We start from the raw sequence: 17,043 nt of genomic DNA on the forward strand, positions 1-17,043 counted from the left end.
GGTTCAAAGCCAGCCTCAGCAACAGTGAAGGTACTAAGTAACTCAGTGAGATGTGGTCTCTAAATAAAATAGCAAATAGGGCTGGGGATGTTGCTCAATGGTTGAGTGTCCCTGAGTTCAATCCCCAGTACCTACCCCCCACCAGAAAAAAAAAAAAAAGTTCCTAGTGATTCCTGCTTCTGGGTGTACACACCATTCATGTGATTCCCTGCTCCTGCCACACCAAAAAATAAACAACAGAAAAACATTGCATTGGGGTTAGTCTATAAGTAATTAAATGGAGCAGAAATGATGGTATGTCACTAAAGAGATAAAGGTACCTAAGATACTGCAGAACCTTTCCCTTGGCTCTTGGGGAGCCCATATTGTAAGCATCTCTTTGGAGAGACCCAGCTTGTGAGTTTCTGCCCAGCCCTGATGTGAGCTTGTAAGTTTATCCCTACTAAGATACAGTTAGAAGCCAAAATTGCCTTTTTCATTAGTTACCTCTCATTTTCTCTTAAAATCTTCTGATTGTGCTTTTCTTTCTTTCTTTTCTTTTTTTTTTTTTTCATTTTCTCTTTCCCAATACTGTATATGAACCTGAAGGTGACTTCTCTTTATTGTGAATCCCAGCTTATTTTTATGTGATCCAAAAACTAAATTGCTCTTTAATGTGCATGCCTAAGGAGTGATAGGGGATGATAAGAGTCAATAATGGCAGTGCCTCTATCTCAGGATAATAAATATGCCTTTGCATATAAAATGGACATACTTTCAATCTTTTTTTCTGTGTTCTGTAGATAACATTGGTCAGTGATTTTCCAGCACATTTTCTGAATTATTTTTTCCCTTGTCATTCTTAATGTGAGAGAAAATGATGAAAATGAGCAATAGAGAAAAATCAAGTAGCATTCTTTTTTTGCCTCTTAGAGCAAAAGTAGCCTTCCAGTGGTACATAAGAACTTGATAACTAATCTCTATCTACTGAATTCTTAGTAAGCAAGAGAATTAGATGAAATTGGCATTTTGAAACATTGATGTTCATTATAATCATTGACTTTTTTGTAAAAATGTGACTCTTAATATATTACACTGATTTCATGAAAGCCAAGGATGTAGCTGGTATTAGCTGGTGATGTGACTGCTTATTATGTAGTATAGGTAAGGAGATAAATACTAAATATTTCTCCATTTTTAATGAGTATAAATTGAGGCAAGCATTGACATGCATTAAGAAAGCTGCAATGTCCCATTGATTTCCAAGTAAATAAATTGTTGTTAGCTATGATGTACATTTGTGTGATATGACAACATTTTAAGCTTAAGCAGTTTTACCACTTATTGGCAATAATATTAGAATAAATGATAATGATCATTAAGTGCTATGTACATGATCGTTTAAGTAATCATGATTGCAATCTCCTTCTATTAGTCAAACCTCTTTGGGTTAATTAGTCAGAGGAGCTGTTGTATCCCAATTTCTACAGGAAAAATGAAATAAAGGAACCTGAAATACAATGAAGAAAGCAATACACATCAACATTTACCTTATATACACTTTGTCTATTCTCACCCACATTATTGAAACCTGAAGGTTAAAAGATTCTAGTAATTTTTTCTGTTTGAAATATGATAATTAAGGATATTACATGAGTATAGTTTTTCCATTAAAGCATTTGTGCATCAGAAGTACTACTATGATATTCAAAATAAAAACAGAATCCTCATTTACCAACATACCTACACTTACTGATGAGCTAGTAAATACTGTTTAGATATGGCATTTAAAATGTTAATAACATCTTTTATCTCGTTTTGACAAGCCAGTAACTCAGAATCTATTTAACTGGAGTTATATGGATTGAATGCTATACACACAAGAAATTACTAAGAATTTTTTATTATCATTCCTTTTATCATTTATATCTTGTTAATGTAACCACTCTGAGGGGTTCTTAAATTTGTGTTTGATAAATCATGAACATAGTTTGATTTAATCCAAAGTGCCTTTTATTACTGGGTTAAAAAGCCAGTGCATTCCCCATGTCCCAAAGGAGGAGAAAGATCAAGAAAGAGATCTTTTAAAATTCATTGTGATTCATCATTGGGCTACTTCTCAAATAACGATGATGATGATGCTCTTTGTTGACTGTGCTGACAGAAATAACTGAAGGGCAGAGAGAGTGTAGGCCTATGGTGCAGAGGAGATCTGCTGGGGACCTGGTGCTGTGCTTGCAGCCTGTGGCAGCAGCATCCTCCTAATGAGTCTCAAACTTTCATCACTTGTTACTCATTATTTGCTATTCACTTACTAGAAACTGGACACGGCCTTTTGCTCTCCATTCTGTTAACCTACACTGTCTTCATCTCTTCATCAACTGATCCCATTCCCTTTCCTTGCTCAGATAGAAAAAGACAAGATCTGTTCAAGGTGAGTAATGAAATGAAGTAATGAAAGTCAGCCACTCAAGGTCCTGTGTTGTAGAAACTTTAAGATTTCCTAGAAATTAACTAAAGTCTTCTGTGCATTTGTTTGAATTTTCAGATTTTTAACCTAATTTTTTAAATTATTATTTTTGGTAAGTTTCCATATCCTGTTGATACTGCTCTCTCTGGTGGTTTCATTGTCCATGGGCCCATGCTTATATGTTTTAAACTCTCTTTATTTCTGTGCTATAGACATGGATGGCTAGTCTCATGCTCCTCGTCTACTCAGGTCTTCAATCCTATCAATTGTCTCTTTCACATTGAGTTCTCCTTTAACCCCATTATTTTCATCTTTTAAGAAATACCCAACCCTGTTTTTAATACCAAGATAAAAGACTGTAAATGTACAAACTGTTGCCTACTTGAAGAATAACATAGGAAAGTACCCAGTTCCTAAGTATATGGCTTGACCAATGTTTGTGAAATGAACTCACCTATGGGACCAGCACCCAAATCAGAAACAGAGTATTAGAACTACAGTGGCCCCTTTCATCTCCACCCCACTATTACTTCACACTCCACATAAACTAGTCTTACCTGGTCCTGTCTATAAGTAGAATGACACCCTCTTTGACCATGTTGTGTGAAGTTCTGATTCATTTATTCTTACTGTTCTTTAGTATTCTACCATATGAATATATCACAATTTATTTTTCTTTTCTTAGTAGATATTTGTTTCTAGATTTTACAAATTACAAGCACTCTTACTAAGAACATTCTCCTTAAACATGTCTTTTGATTGTGTCATGCATAAACCTAGAAGTGTAATTACTGTCTCTTTGGGTATGTACATATTCACCATACTACAGTTTTCCAAAATAGTTGTACCAGTGTGTACTTCCTTCAGCAATGTATAAGAGTTCCAACAATCCCAGGAAGATTATCTCAAGTTACTCAGAAGGGAAATTTGCATTTCCCTTCTGAGTAACTTGAGCACCTTTTCATATGCTTACTTGTTTTTGAGGATATGCTATTATGTGAAGCACCTGTTAAGTCTTTTGCCCATTTTTCAATAGCTTAACAATGCTTTTCATATTCAGAATAGACTTTGACACAATTTGGAATCCTTTTTTAAATATTTTTTAAATGATTTTCTCTAATGCTAAGGATTGAACCTAGGGTCTCAAAGATGCTAGGCAAGCATTCTACCACGGTGCTGTATCCCTAGTCCCACAATTTGGAATTCCATCCTAATATATCAAACTACCAGTTAAAGGTTCTGTGTCACTTTATAGGAATAGTATACTTCACATCACTCAGTTCTTTCACTGAGAGACCTCAAAAAGGTCAGTCTATCATTATTACAATTTGAGAAGCAAATGTGTAATACTCTGTCACCTGCTTACCTATTCTGCTCCCTTGGTGCTACTATTATTTATTTTCTCCTTGTCCTATTATAGCAATCATATGATAGCCATCCTATATATTGACCCTCCAAGAACGTTCTAGAAAAGTTGACTGGGCCCTGGTAAGACTTCAGAAAACCATTTTATTGGATGGATGGGTGGATGGATGGATGGACGGATGGATAGATAGATGAATGCATAAATGAAAGGAAAAAATGACCATATGTTTTGAAGTTGAACTTTCCAACTCTAGTTTAATTCATATACCATTATACCTCAATATTTGCTGTTGACCAGGAAACAGTGCTTGAGTGTGGTGCACTGTTGTTTTAAAATTTTGTCTTCCATTGTTAGCTCACTACCATGAATCAGGGAGAACTCTTAGGGTAGCATAATTTTCAAACATCAAAATTTAATTTGATGGCAAATCAAATGACTTTTTTTGGTTAACTTCTTTTAAACACATGGTCTAAATACCAAAGGGGAGAAAAATCTTTTCTATTTACCCTGAACACATTATTTTACTGAGTCCAATTTAGAATTAAGTTAAAAAATATATATATATATATATTCCCCATAAATGATTGCTGTCATTTGCCTCACAAAAATCTGTAAGCATATGAAAGTTTTTTAAACTGAGAAATTATTCATATGAGTATTAGAAGTTATAATTATTTTTTAAATGTTGATTCTCTGGAAGGGGACAGAGATATTTAGCTTACTAAGTATGCACCCATAAGTCCATCATTTAGTATATTGTCTGTGGAATATAGTGTTAGACTAAATATTTGTTCCTTTACACTTATAATTCCTTCTTGTTGTTGTTTTAAACTCAATATTCCATTTGATTAACACAATCAAGATCTAAAGTATGGCATTTTCAGTATCAAGGCTATTTTGATTGGTATGTTTAAACTAATTGAGTTGCCATTTGGGATCAAATAATCCCATTAAAAGAAGTGTATATCAAGTTTGTTTAGAACCAATATATTTGAGGTTTCTGATTGTATAAGCACACTATTAATATTTTTAAAATACAGAAAAGTATAAAGAAAAAATGAAAGTTTACCTATAACCTTGCTGTGCATGTTGTTATATTTCCCATACAGCCTGAATTGCTCTTTTATGAGTTTTCCGAAGGCTACAGTGTCCCAAAATTCAGGATGGGCCACACATTATTTGGGCAGCTTTCCTAAGATTTGATTTCTGTGTGTTTTTAAAATCTTCACCGTTTTAAGTAGCACTGTTTCTTTGGGTAAGTTAACAGATAGCACAATTTTAAGGCTTTGTATATATGCTGTCACACTGAACAATTATACTTCTGCCAGTAGCCCATGCCATGTCCATTCTTCAAATCCACAACATTAGATGTGTTTCAGAATTTTTACCTATTAGACAAAATGGTATCTCATTGTTTTGCATGTTTGTTAGTGGTGAAATTACATTTATTTTTCCATCTTTTATTTATAACCAACAAAATGGGGAAGGGGGAAAGGCATCAGAAGTAGGGTAGAGAAACTTCAGCATTTATTATAAAACTATGTCATCTATTAAGGGAAAATCAAACTTTAATATAAGCATATCCCTACCTTATTTTTCCACAAGGAGAAATTATTACTATGATATGTGGTAATTTTTCAATATTGCCAGCCACAGAGTAGGTTTTTACATTTTGACCATTAATAATAAAATCAACTTGTGATATACTGCAGTCATGGAATGGGGATAGGGTGATGGAAATCAAAAATAGACCTCAATTCCAGTTTCTTGTGGCTGGTTTAGGCATAGCTAAAGCCTCAGATGACTCTCATCTCCTTTCACAGGTTTTAGGCAATTAGGCAGCAGCTTATTTCTATCTGTAGAGATTCTTCAACTAACTAAACTTTGTCTGCTTGATGCCAGCAGAGCCAGTTGAAAGATAGAAAACTGAGACAATCCAAGTAATTGATATTTTCTTTTTTTAACATTTATTTTTTTAGTTATAGGTAGACACAATATCTTTATCTTATTTTTATGTGATGCTGGATTGAACCTGGTGCCTCCCGCATGGTAGGCGAGCTCTCTACCTCTGAGCCACAACCCCAGCCTCCTTGATATTTTCTTCTAGATTAGATAACAGTAATTAGATAACAGTAATTTTAGTTTATTTTTCACTGAAATTTGCTCATTAATCTATTTAATAAAAGGTATATATAGATTATTTTAAAAAGAGAGATATACTTTATGTATCCTTCTTATTTCTAGAAATATTTTATATGGATTACAAAATCAAGCATATTAATAATCATTTAATTATAAGAGGAAACAAACAATATAAGAATACCAAGAAAGTTGTTGCCTTAGCTTAGAACCTTGGTTTTTAAACTTCAGCATTCACCAGAATGTACTGGGAGGGGTGTCAAAACACAGGCTTTCTGAGTTACTGATTCAGTAGGTTTTGGTGGGCATGAGAATTTGCATATTTTTAAAGCTCCCAGATGCTACTTGTCTAGAAACCAAACTTTGAGATCTCCAGATCTAGAATGTCTTGTTTATTTTGAGTATTTAGAATCATCATTGATATTAGTTTTTTTATTAGTTTGGGAACTGTATATCTCAGTGTCTGATTTTATATAAATAGTCCTATTATAAGATTCTTAACATGGATATAGAGGATACAATTTATATTCCATGGTTGTTAGTCTTGACCATATTTTTTTTTTAAAGAGAGAGTGAGAGAGGAGAGAGAGAGAGAGAATTTTTAATATTTATTTTTTTAGTTCTCGGCGGACACAACATCTTTGTTGGTATGTGGTGCTGAGGATCGAACCCGGGCCGCACGCATGCCAGGCGAGCGCGCTACCGCTTGAGCCACATCCCCAGCCCTAGTCTTGACCATATTAAAAAATACCTACAGAGTTTTTAAATAACACCCTCCTGGAGACTTATCTCTAGATATTCTGATTCAGTTAGTCTAGGATATAGCATGGGATTGGTATTTTTTGAAAACTCAAAAACACACTGTGATTTCAGTGTGCTGCCAGAATAGGAAGCCATTGATTGATAAAGACAAAAATAGCCTGTATTGCTAATAGATAATTGGCTTGTTTCATTTGAGACTTCTTTCTCTCCCTGCCCCCAACTAATGTACATAGCCGTGCTTTGGGGGAAAAAAAAAAAGTGGTATGCTTTTGGTTCTTATGTGTACCATTTTGTTTTTCTCTTAATTGAACTTCATCCTGTTTTTGATGAGCCATTTCTTTAATCTATCAAGGTCATTTTAAATTTGATTTCTTTCTTCTAAAGGCTTTAACCCCTGCCATCTAAGTATCATCTGCAGATTTAATGAGCGGATTTTCAATTTCCTAATTGAGACTGTACTCATTAAGTTTTAATATTTTATAATTTTATTGCAAATTATTTCCACCATGTGGGTGACGCTACCTTGACTTTGCCCTGGCCATGCACATTTTCTTCATTATCAGTGAACATTTATTTAGTACTTAGAAGTTATGTGGTATAGAAAAGGATCCCATGACTTCTCAATAATTGGAAATGAGTGCTGAATCTGACTCTATGTAGTTTCAGTACTAATGAGGATATATAACATGAGCTACATGAACAACACAGAACACATCAGCATTTAAACACAAAAATTAAACAGTTGGATATAATGATCTCAACCATAGCTGTAAAGAATACAGGTTAAGAGTACAGACAGCTACTTTACTAGCTGCTTAACCTTGAACAAATCTTACGCTTGAACAAATCTTGTGCCTCAGTGTTGTTGACCATAAAATTGGCTCATAATCATTCCAGCCTTACTGCATTATAAAGATTAAAATCAGGTAATGAACAGAACCTAATATACAGTAACAGTTCTAATAAAAGGTATGGATTGATAGTCAATTAATAGAGGATCAACAGTGGAAGGTATTTTTAGGTTTAGTTTAACGTGACTGATGATAATAAGTGACACAAGGAAGATTGGTCTCAGATCTGTTGTCTTCAGCAGCTATAATGAGGCTGATCTGGACCCTTTAGTTTTTACAAGTTAGAGTTTATTTTCTGTAAGCAAAGAGTTTGGAATTTTCGTTCTTAGTGCACTACATTTATTATTGGAAAAATGTGCTTTCACAGATAATTATAGCTATTAAGTGACAGAGCCAGAATTCAAACTCAGAATTTCTGTCTACAAGTTGATAACTGCTGAATGGTAGAAACAGGGGGAATAGATTGCTCCAGACATGAGCAGTAAGAGGAGTGGGAATCTATTTTAGAAAGATAAGATTCCAAGCAGAATTATATTTGACCATTTAATTCATGTGAGACACTGTTGGATGCATTATTTACATTGTCTCAAACTGAAGCTTTTAGGAAGGTTAAGTAACTTGCCCAAAATCATAAACCTGATAAATGGCAGAGTCAGGAATTGAACTCAGATATGTGACAGCCGATTCCATGGTCTAAGTCACTTCAATAAATTGCCTATCTTTGAATGGAATCAGGAGGTTTCTGGAATGGAAGATGCACTCAAAAATATCAGAAATAGAGGACAGAAAGATGAAGTGGGGACAGAAGTGGTGTTTTCTTCTGTTTTATAAGAGAGTAAATAGGAAAAATCAGCTAAGGGAGATCTCTTGAGTTTAGCATGTATTGAAATTATCTAAAAGGTGATGAGGATTTTGGAAATAAATAAGGGGAAGATTAGAAGGGTATGTAGTATATATACTTTATCTCCTTTGATTTACTTAAAATAAGTAAATGCCAAGGGTAATCTCTTTGAGCCCATAAAACTAAACACTTTTTTGGTGAAGCACACATTTTTATGGCAACTCACAATTTCAGAGTACTCTCATATACGTTATTTTCTTTGAATGTTCATGTATTTGTGGATACATTTATAATTTATCTTCTATTATCCTAAACTATCCATAAGCACAAGGAATGTGTTTATGGCAAATTAGATGAATGACACAGCTGTTCTGGAGTTTCTTTGCACATACTGTTTAAATGTGTTTATTTCATTATAAATAAAAAATTTTAATTATGATCCAAAAATGAAATTGTAGGTATTACTTGGAAAATACTGGTATAAGGCAATGTTATGAGAGGATCTTTACTTTCCTGTCTTCTCACTTGTAATTTCTCTTACTATCTCAAAAATCGAAATGCTATTATTGCTCAACTGTTCAAAATTAAGTAATTTCTCTCATAAAATGCAGTTTTTTGAGTCCCAAAGAATTAGCATAGTAAAAACTACACTTTTCAAGCTTAAATTCCATAGCATTTGGAATCATAGAAAAGGTCATGCTGCATTGGCCTGGAGTTCATTAATTTATAACAACTCTTAATTTCGTAGAGTTACATAAATACCTATTGATTCATGAAAGAGTAGAAACTTCAAAGTCTTTCAATATTTGTTGTTTATTTATAGATTTTTCTAAAATTAGTCTAAGCCATTTATTTTTCTACTAGTTTTTTTCTAGTTTTTAGACCTAAAATTATTTTTGCTTTTTTTCTTTAACCCAATTGATTGGCATTAACTTATAAGATAGTAACACAGTATTATCTGTATTGTCCAGATAGCATTTTTAAAAAGCTATGAAACAGAATCACCTCTGCCAGACAGTATAATATTGTAATTTTTATTAGTGGTTACTTGCCACTAATTAATTGTGTACTTTTGAAAATAATGTTAGACAAAAGGAGAATAAATGTCGACATAAGTTATTAAGGAATATAATTTCTATTCAGATTGTCTAAATATATAATTCCAGGCATTTTGTATGAAAATCAGAACTAATGGGTTCAATGAAGAATTCTGCTTATTCTCAGCCCCCTATTCACCCACATCCCTGATAATTATATAAGAAATTTGATTGATAAATTTAAACATCATTATGGATATAATACACTATATTTTTTTGCGTTTTGATTTTCCCCATTACAAAATTTGTACTTTTTTTGTTATGAAAAGAGACTAAAATTTTCCAAGTACTACTTATTGTGGAGTAACACTGATAATGAAGCCAAAGTGAAGAAAATTCTATAGAGTAGACTTAGTATTGAATTCCAGCTTTGCTACTTATGTGCTGACAGATACTGAATCTCTCATACCTCAGTTTCCTTATCTTTTAGTGGTCATAGATCATACCTACCACATAAGGTGTTTTTGAAAACTAAATCAAGCCTCAGAAAGCACTATGCATTTAGCACATGTTGACTTTTACCACTGATGATAACATTCAATGCCAGACTGAGAAAAATGTTGGCTGGAAAAGAGACCATATCCTGGAAATATTCGAGTTTTGTCAGTTTTAGAAGGATGACTGGCATCTGCCAAATTATACCAACTAGCCTTATTGTTCTAGGATGCCTGAACATAGTCTTGTTCTTGGCTCATTAATATGTGGTCCTGGATCAGATTCATAGAGTGGGTTACATGTATTTGACACAGATCCAGTTATATAGCTTGACTACAGAGGCATTTAATGGTGGCCAAGGAGGTTATTTTTATGTCATTTAGATTGATTTTTCCATTTTACTTATAGCATTACTACTAAACGAATTTCAAGAAATTTTTAGTTTCCTTCTTTAAAAGTTTATTTCAAAAACAGTGTGAGAGAGATTCTCCTTTTTGATGTTAAATGATTTAGAAGACCTCATAATTGTAGCTGTTAATTTAAGTTGCTTAGGTATCAGACATCTAGGGCCTGGTTAAATTTCCAGGAATAAAGAACTACATGTTAAATTTTCACAGGTTATATACATCTATAGCTCTGTCAACTGAGAACAAACTGGTTTTGTAAATAACAATGTTGCAACAGTAAAACTAAAGGCTGCCTCATAAAGTGTTTACAAATAGAAAAATCAAGTTAAGAGAACCTAATATAGTCATTCTTTATTTTAGTGAAATTTCAGAAGAGTGGATCAATAATGATATTTTGTTTCACTCTTAATAATTTTAGTGAAATTTCAAAAGAATGGATCAATAATAATATTTTGCTTCAGGTCATTAATAGCCAGCACCTTGGCTCCCAAAATTATGAAATCAGTTCTTGTTAATTATACTTAAATATGATGGCAGAGATCGAGATCTTTGTGCCATGAAGCGAGAACCTGGTATACGGCTATTTTGTTCCATACTTGGTATAATGCAGTACACTGTTCTCAGCCAAAGCCCTATGTTGTCTGGGCAACTCCTGTTGCCATAGCAATGAAATTCTTTTGCGGGAGCAGGGCGAATGCTAATTGTAGCCATTTGTTGTTCCTTCTGTCGATCCCTTAACTAGCACAGTTGTAGAGCAGCCAGAGACTCTGGGTGAACAGCACGGAGTGCCCCCAAAAGCATTGCTGCTGAAGGCAACCGGCTGCTCTGCTTAAAAAATCATTTGAGCAGCCGACAGTGCTGACAGTGCCACTATGTGGGCAGAAGCACAGCTTGACTCAGACCCTGACAACTGTTGATCTGGGACTTAGAGGGAAAGAGAAGACTGTTTAAAACCTGTTGAGAAGGTACTGATGACATGGAGATTAATTTGACACCAGTCCCTCAGAGGTAGGTGCTAGGCATATCATAACAACTGTTTATCCAGGCCTAAATTCAATATTGGAATGCCCAGAGGCTGTAGGAGACAGATCAATGGTTATTCCTTTTATTTCCATGTGAAACTGCATTACTATGGCCTAAGGTAAAAATATTCATTTGGTCGGAACCAACCAATTGTAATTCACATAGGTATTAGATTCAGTTTGTTCGGGTAACTCCTTCCTCTCTTTATAATCCTTATTTTTAGAGACTTATGATTTAACTGTCAGAAATGAGTTGAAACCGAAAATCAACTCAAAGTAAATGAGACCAGACCCTTTTGCAAAATAAAAGAGAAAGTGATGTCTACCAATCGTATGGTCTTTCATGCTAGTTTAATTTTGACAAAATGTTCTTAAACCTGGCAAGTAGTAATTCATTGTGAAACTTAATTGCTATAGGTACTTGAGGAAAAAAAATCATTCTAATGGAAAGAAAAAAAACGTGAGGTACTATTATACTATTATAGCTTCCCTTTAAAGGAAGGGGTATTGACTCATAGAAATGGCTGAATTCATGAGATTTTTAAATTGACCAGCTACTGTGTAAATATAGCAATAAATTTCAAGGTAGTTTTTTAGTTATAAATATAATCTATATGCCTGCTAATTGGATAATCTGATAGTGTGTCCTGCTGAATGGTTAAGTTTCAGGGGAACAGTCATTGCAGGTGTGTCATATCAAGCCAGTTTTGAGTGTACCTTTGTGCTTCTTTCTTTGGAGATAGTTAAAATTTGCTTAATGATGAACCAATCATAAGTACAGATTTTTCTTTTAAGTAGAGAGCAAGAAAAGAAGGTCTCTCAACTCAATATTCTCTTTTTCTTTAAAAGAACTCTATACATAATGTTTTTATCACTTGGGAGATGGCTACCAGAGTATCATTCTGGTAAATATATTGGAAAAAATATTTGAAATTGTTGAACTTTTCTAAGACATTTTTTCATAGGGTTTAAGAAAAAATACCTATATTTGTACTGTGTATTAAATATACATTTTATTTGTGAATTTTGTTTACAATTTATTTTAAATAGTCCTTAATTCATATGAGATAAAAGTATATTTTATTAAATCATCTACTTCAAAATGTTTGACTTTACTTATAAAATACTACATTCTCAGCATGATAAATGAGAAAAGAGCTCTAGAGTGTCAGGAATGCTCTTAATTCCTCAGTCAACACAGATTGAGAGGCTGTCAGATTTACCACCAATCCACTTCTGGCCTCCTCAAATTATTCAGTGTCCCATAGGGCTCTGAGAACAAATAAAGTCTAAATGAGGCAGCACATCCATTTTTCCTTGGCAGAGAGAATTTGTGTTACCACAAAACTTAGTGATGGACTGGATGGCAGCCCTCCCTCATTCAGCTATAGTTCTTTTCCCTAGTCATCAGAGAGATGAATATGAGGTAAGGAATGTTCTAATATCACGGAGTTTTCTGCAAGTGCATATTATTCAAATGTAACAGGAAAGCAGCTCTGTGGATCCCAGAGCTCCACCAACTTAGTTCTAGGGTCAGAGTCATGGGCATTGTTGATTTATCCCACAGTCTTCCTATATGAAAACTTGCAGCTGTCTTATTGGATGGCTTACAGGTAGAGTCTTTGCTTTTAGTAAAGCAACGTTCTCTTGCTAGATAAGCTCATCTGAGACAAGAACAAGCATCCACAATTTCTAGTGGAAGGTATGAGCCCTTACACTTTTAGAATTAAACCACTTAATAGAAGTGAGACTTAAACAAGAACTGTCATCTGGGAAGGAAGAAATAACTATGGGAAAGAGAAACTGGGGGCCACAATGGATCCTCTTTGCTCATTCTGGTACAGTTGTCAGGACAGTCACTTCCTGAAATGAGAAAGACAGCAGTCATAGGTCTCTCAAGTGTGACATTCGCCCTCTCAGAGAAATGCTGCTTAACAATATGAAGACACCCAGGAGGATATGATGTCTGATTGCTCATGAGGTTCCACAACCCTCACCTTCAGCTTTAGATTTCTTCTAGGCATGTGTCAGTGGCCAAGACAAGACTCAATGGCTTTGAAGTACCACTCCACTGGGAAAATGAGAGAATGAGTGACCTGAATTTTAAAATTCTGTTTTAACCCCTGTTCAAACCACTCACACCTTGTCCCTCCTTTTAAATAAAGGAAGCTTGAAGAGCCACATTTCAGTCTGACCCTCTCACCATCTGCCCAGGAAGGTTGATGAGCTGTTCGAGCAGTACTTTGTAGGTGACAGCAGTCTGATTTAAAAACCTAGCTGCAAAGTCTTTACCTCATGTGAATATGTTTTGAGGGATTTAGTACTTTTGAGTTAAGCTAAAATCAAGGTTTACCAGTTCATTATGTGGATAATCTCTCCATAAGTACATATGCTTCAGTGATAGTACTGAATAATACTAGTGTTTTTGCCCCACATATTTGTAAATGACCATCTGGTATATATATATATATTTTTCCCCCAGAATAATTGTGTTTTATAGTTTGGTGTCATTGTCACAGTCTTTTTCATAATTTTCAAACATGTCTTCTTCACAGTTTAGCTATTTGATCGTTTTTCTAATGAGTTACAAGGGATCAAACTCAGGGCCTCACAAATGTGTGGCAAATGCTATACCCATAGCCCTAAGTTGAATTATTTTTAATTGTGCCTACCATGTGATTTGCTCCTAAGATAACCAAAGAAACATGAAAGTTTCTAACTAGTAATTTTTGTAATATACGTGAGATGCAATACACACACACACACGTCTCGGAATAACTTTATTACTTTTGGGTGATGGTATTTCCATTTTTGTTGTTAAAACTGAAGTTCTTTTTCCTTTTTGTCAGTAGCTCCAAACCTTGCTGTGTGTCATAATCAACTGGGCAACTTCTTGAAAATATACTTTGATGTATTTCATTCCAGACCTATCAAATCAGGTTTCCAGAGGTAGATGTGCCTAGCAACTGTTTTCCAACAAATTCCCCAAAAAGCTTTTGTATAGCTGAGATGTGGCTGATCAGAAAAGAATTTTGGAAATAAGGATATAAAATATTATTTCTCACCCTTTAGTATAAATTTCAACGTGAAAGCAAGGCCTTAACTCTGGATGAGACCTCCAGGAATATTCAAAACTCAACTGGCTTATATTATTGTGCTTGGTCCTTATTTGGTACTTTGTTTTTCTCTAAAAAGAAAACATTCTCAGGGTTCCTTAAATATAAAAAGTATATACAATAAAAGTGTTGTTAAATACAAGGTGGTATCTTGCTGACTAAAAATGAATTTAAAAGAAAAGTAATAGAGAACATGATTAGAATTATTATTTTTAAAGTGAAAAACAATTTTAAAGTTTTTTTGTTACCCCAGAGTGGGGGAAAAAAAGAGGAGGAGGAAAAAACTAATTAATTGCTATGAACTAATGATTGGAAACACTCATTTTTGATCCATGTTCTTTCACACTCTTCACTTAAAGCTTGAAACATACTTTGAACATTAGTGAAAGCTGCCAGATAAGCAGAAGAGGCATAATTGGATGAAACAATTAGAAATTTTGTTTTAAAAATAATTTTCGGTGATCCCTAAAGTGAACATTTCTTGTATATATTGCTTTTGTATCATTTTGCTAGTGACAGTTCACTAGAGCCTAGGAGAATAATCTGGATGCGCTAGCTTCTCTCCAGCTTGCTGTCCTGAAGGTAATAGCCACATATCATTTCATTATATAAAATGTGAATTTCTGGTTAACCAGAGTATAATGAAAGAAAATATATCTTTATCTGTGCAACCTTGTTTTATGCATATGCATATATTTGGAAATTGGCAACCATTGGCTTGCAGTGAATTCTCAGTTGTGCAGAAAATATCTCTGAAGCACCTACCAGCCATTAGTGAGTCTGTTTCCTCTCTCCCCTCACTAAAATCATGAGCAAACTCATCACTTTTGAAAACACTTGTCTAAAAGATAATATCTTCTAAGATATTTTTCCCTTTTTGCAAATAATGCTCTTCAGATATACCAGAAGAAATTGCTAAATCTTTGGCATTCTGTTTTGAAAAGATAATTAACCCCTAGGTTAAACAATTCAATATTCATCCTTGAAATAGCTTTGCCCTGCCATGTTGGTTTTTGGTCCCATCTCCCTTCTGTTTTGCCTTCTCTTTCACTTTCTTGCTTGGCTCTTGTTAAACATGGTGACAAACCTCAGGCTGTGTGATAAAGCTAGAGGAAAAAAGAAAGACAAGAAGTAACCAAGCTTTGAAATTCATCTTCCTGGCAAGCTGAAGTCAGTTCTTATGAAAGCAACTACAGCAAGAAACCTCCCTGGAACAGAAGAAATCCAGGTCTTACAAGTTATCCTTAAACTCCGCTTGAGCTGTTTCTAGCCACTGCTTTTGCCTACACATCCCTCTGACTGAGATTCTGTTTCTCCCCTGTCCAAGCATAGTCTTGCTTTCAAAGCTCTTTTAGATGTCACCTTTCAGGCCCACTCCCTGCCCTATTCCTGGCCAAAGAAAGTAATTACCACTGCTTTGTGCTGCAAAAACTTATGCCTTTATTAAAACTTGATTGCCTGTTCATATGATCGTCTCTCCTACTGGGGTGGGCCTTTTTGGAGGGCAGGGGCCATCTTCATTTTTGATTCCCTGATACCTAGCAGAGTATCTGCAGATAGTGTGTATTAAGTGAGCTTGGTAGTTGTTATTTCTATGCATATGTCACCTGTCCTTGGATCACATTTTTTAGCATAACCTGTCTAATAATTACATTATCATCTGGTGAGACTTATTCACAACCATGTTCAAATTTGGGGTTTTATTTTTAGTTGTTACTATAATTTTTACTGAAATATTATATGCATGCAGAAAATGCAAATCATGAGTATAGTTTAGTGTATTTTCTCAAAATGAACACATCATATAACTAGTACCCATACAGTTCTAGCAGTATAGAAATTGATCATAAAAAAATAAAAAATTGATTCTAACATAAACTTAAGTTTGTAAGAATAGTGTGGTTTACCACCATTTACTTGTGTGTGTATATGCATGTTATGTATTTTCAGGCAAGAAAATCACATCGATGCCTGTGGATTGTAGACATTTTTCCTCTGTTAAAGTGCTTTTTTATTCTCCCTGTTGCTGTCCCTTGGCAATTTCAAGGGAAATTGAATTTAAATATGCTTTTCTAGCTGCATTTAAATATATGTAAATGGATTGTAAATAAAAACTTTAAAGGAAATGAAAATGCTTTACAAATATCCCATTAATTCCCCAAGCATCCCCATATGACTTTGAAAAAGACAGTTGTCATAGAATCAAAGGACTAGAAGAGACCCTGTTGTAGATCTTCCAGTGCCCACTACAGAAAGATAACAAGTTGCCTTCTTTCAAATGTTCAGGAAAGGAAACATCACACTGTTTTTTAGTAGTCCTCAGTTTGGGGCTGTCCTGCAGACCTACAAGGGGTGAGGCATTCTATTCCTAGATGTTCTCATCCACTCCAAGGGCTATCTTTCAGTTATCCCCAGCAACCTGCCTATGGGTGCTCATATCCCACCTCCCTATTTCCAACCCAGTCTGCTTCTTTATCTCCTATCTTAAGCCGTGAAACCCTCTCCCTCGACCACCACCACATTCTTCACCACATACAATTTATTCCATCTCAAGGTTG

General features: G+C 34.6%; 1 protein-coding gene and 1 long non-coding RNA gene across 2 annotated transcripts in view; one reads left to right on the forward strand and one right to left on the reverse strand.

Annotated features, from left to right (window-relative positions):
- Window positions 1-17,043, forward strand: part of Diaph3 (diaphanous related formin 3) — a 455,034-nt gene that overhangs the window by 361,245 nt on the left and 76,746 nt on the right. The gene's annotated exons all lie outside the window — the stretch shown is intronic.
- The window catches only part of LOC110599471 (uncharacterized), a 101,891-nt gene continuing 98,982 nt past the window's right edge, over window positions 14,135-17,043 (reverse strand). The window contains exon 7 of the long non-coding RNA XR_013423330.1: window positions 14,135-15,591. This is a non-coding gene — a long non-coding RNA (uncharacterized LOC110599471). The remainder of the gene's footprint in view (window positions 15,592-17,043) is intronic.

Source organism: Ictidomys tridecemlineatus, chromosome 6, assembly GCF_052094955.1.
Source record: "Ictidomys tridecemlineatus isolate mIctTri1 chromosome 6, mIctTri1.hap1, whole genome shotgun sequence".
NCBI classification, from domain to species: domain Eukaryota; kingdom Metazoa; phylum Chordata; class Mammalia; order Rodentia; family Sciuridae; genus Ictidomys; species Ictidomys tridecemlineatus.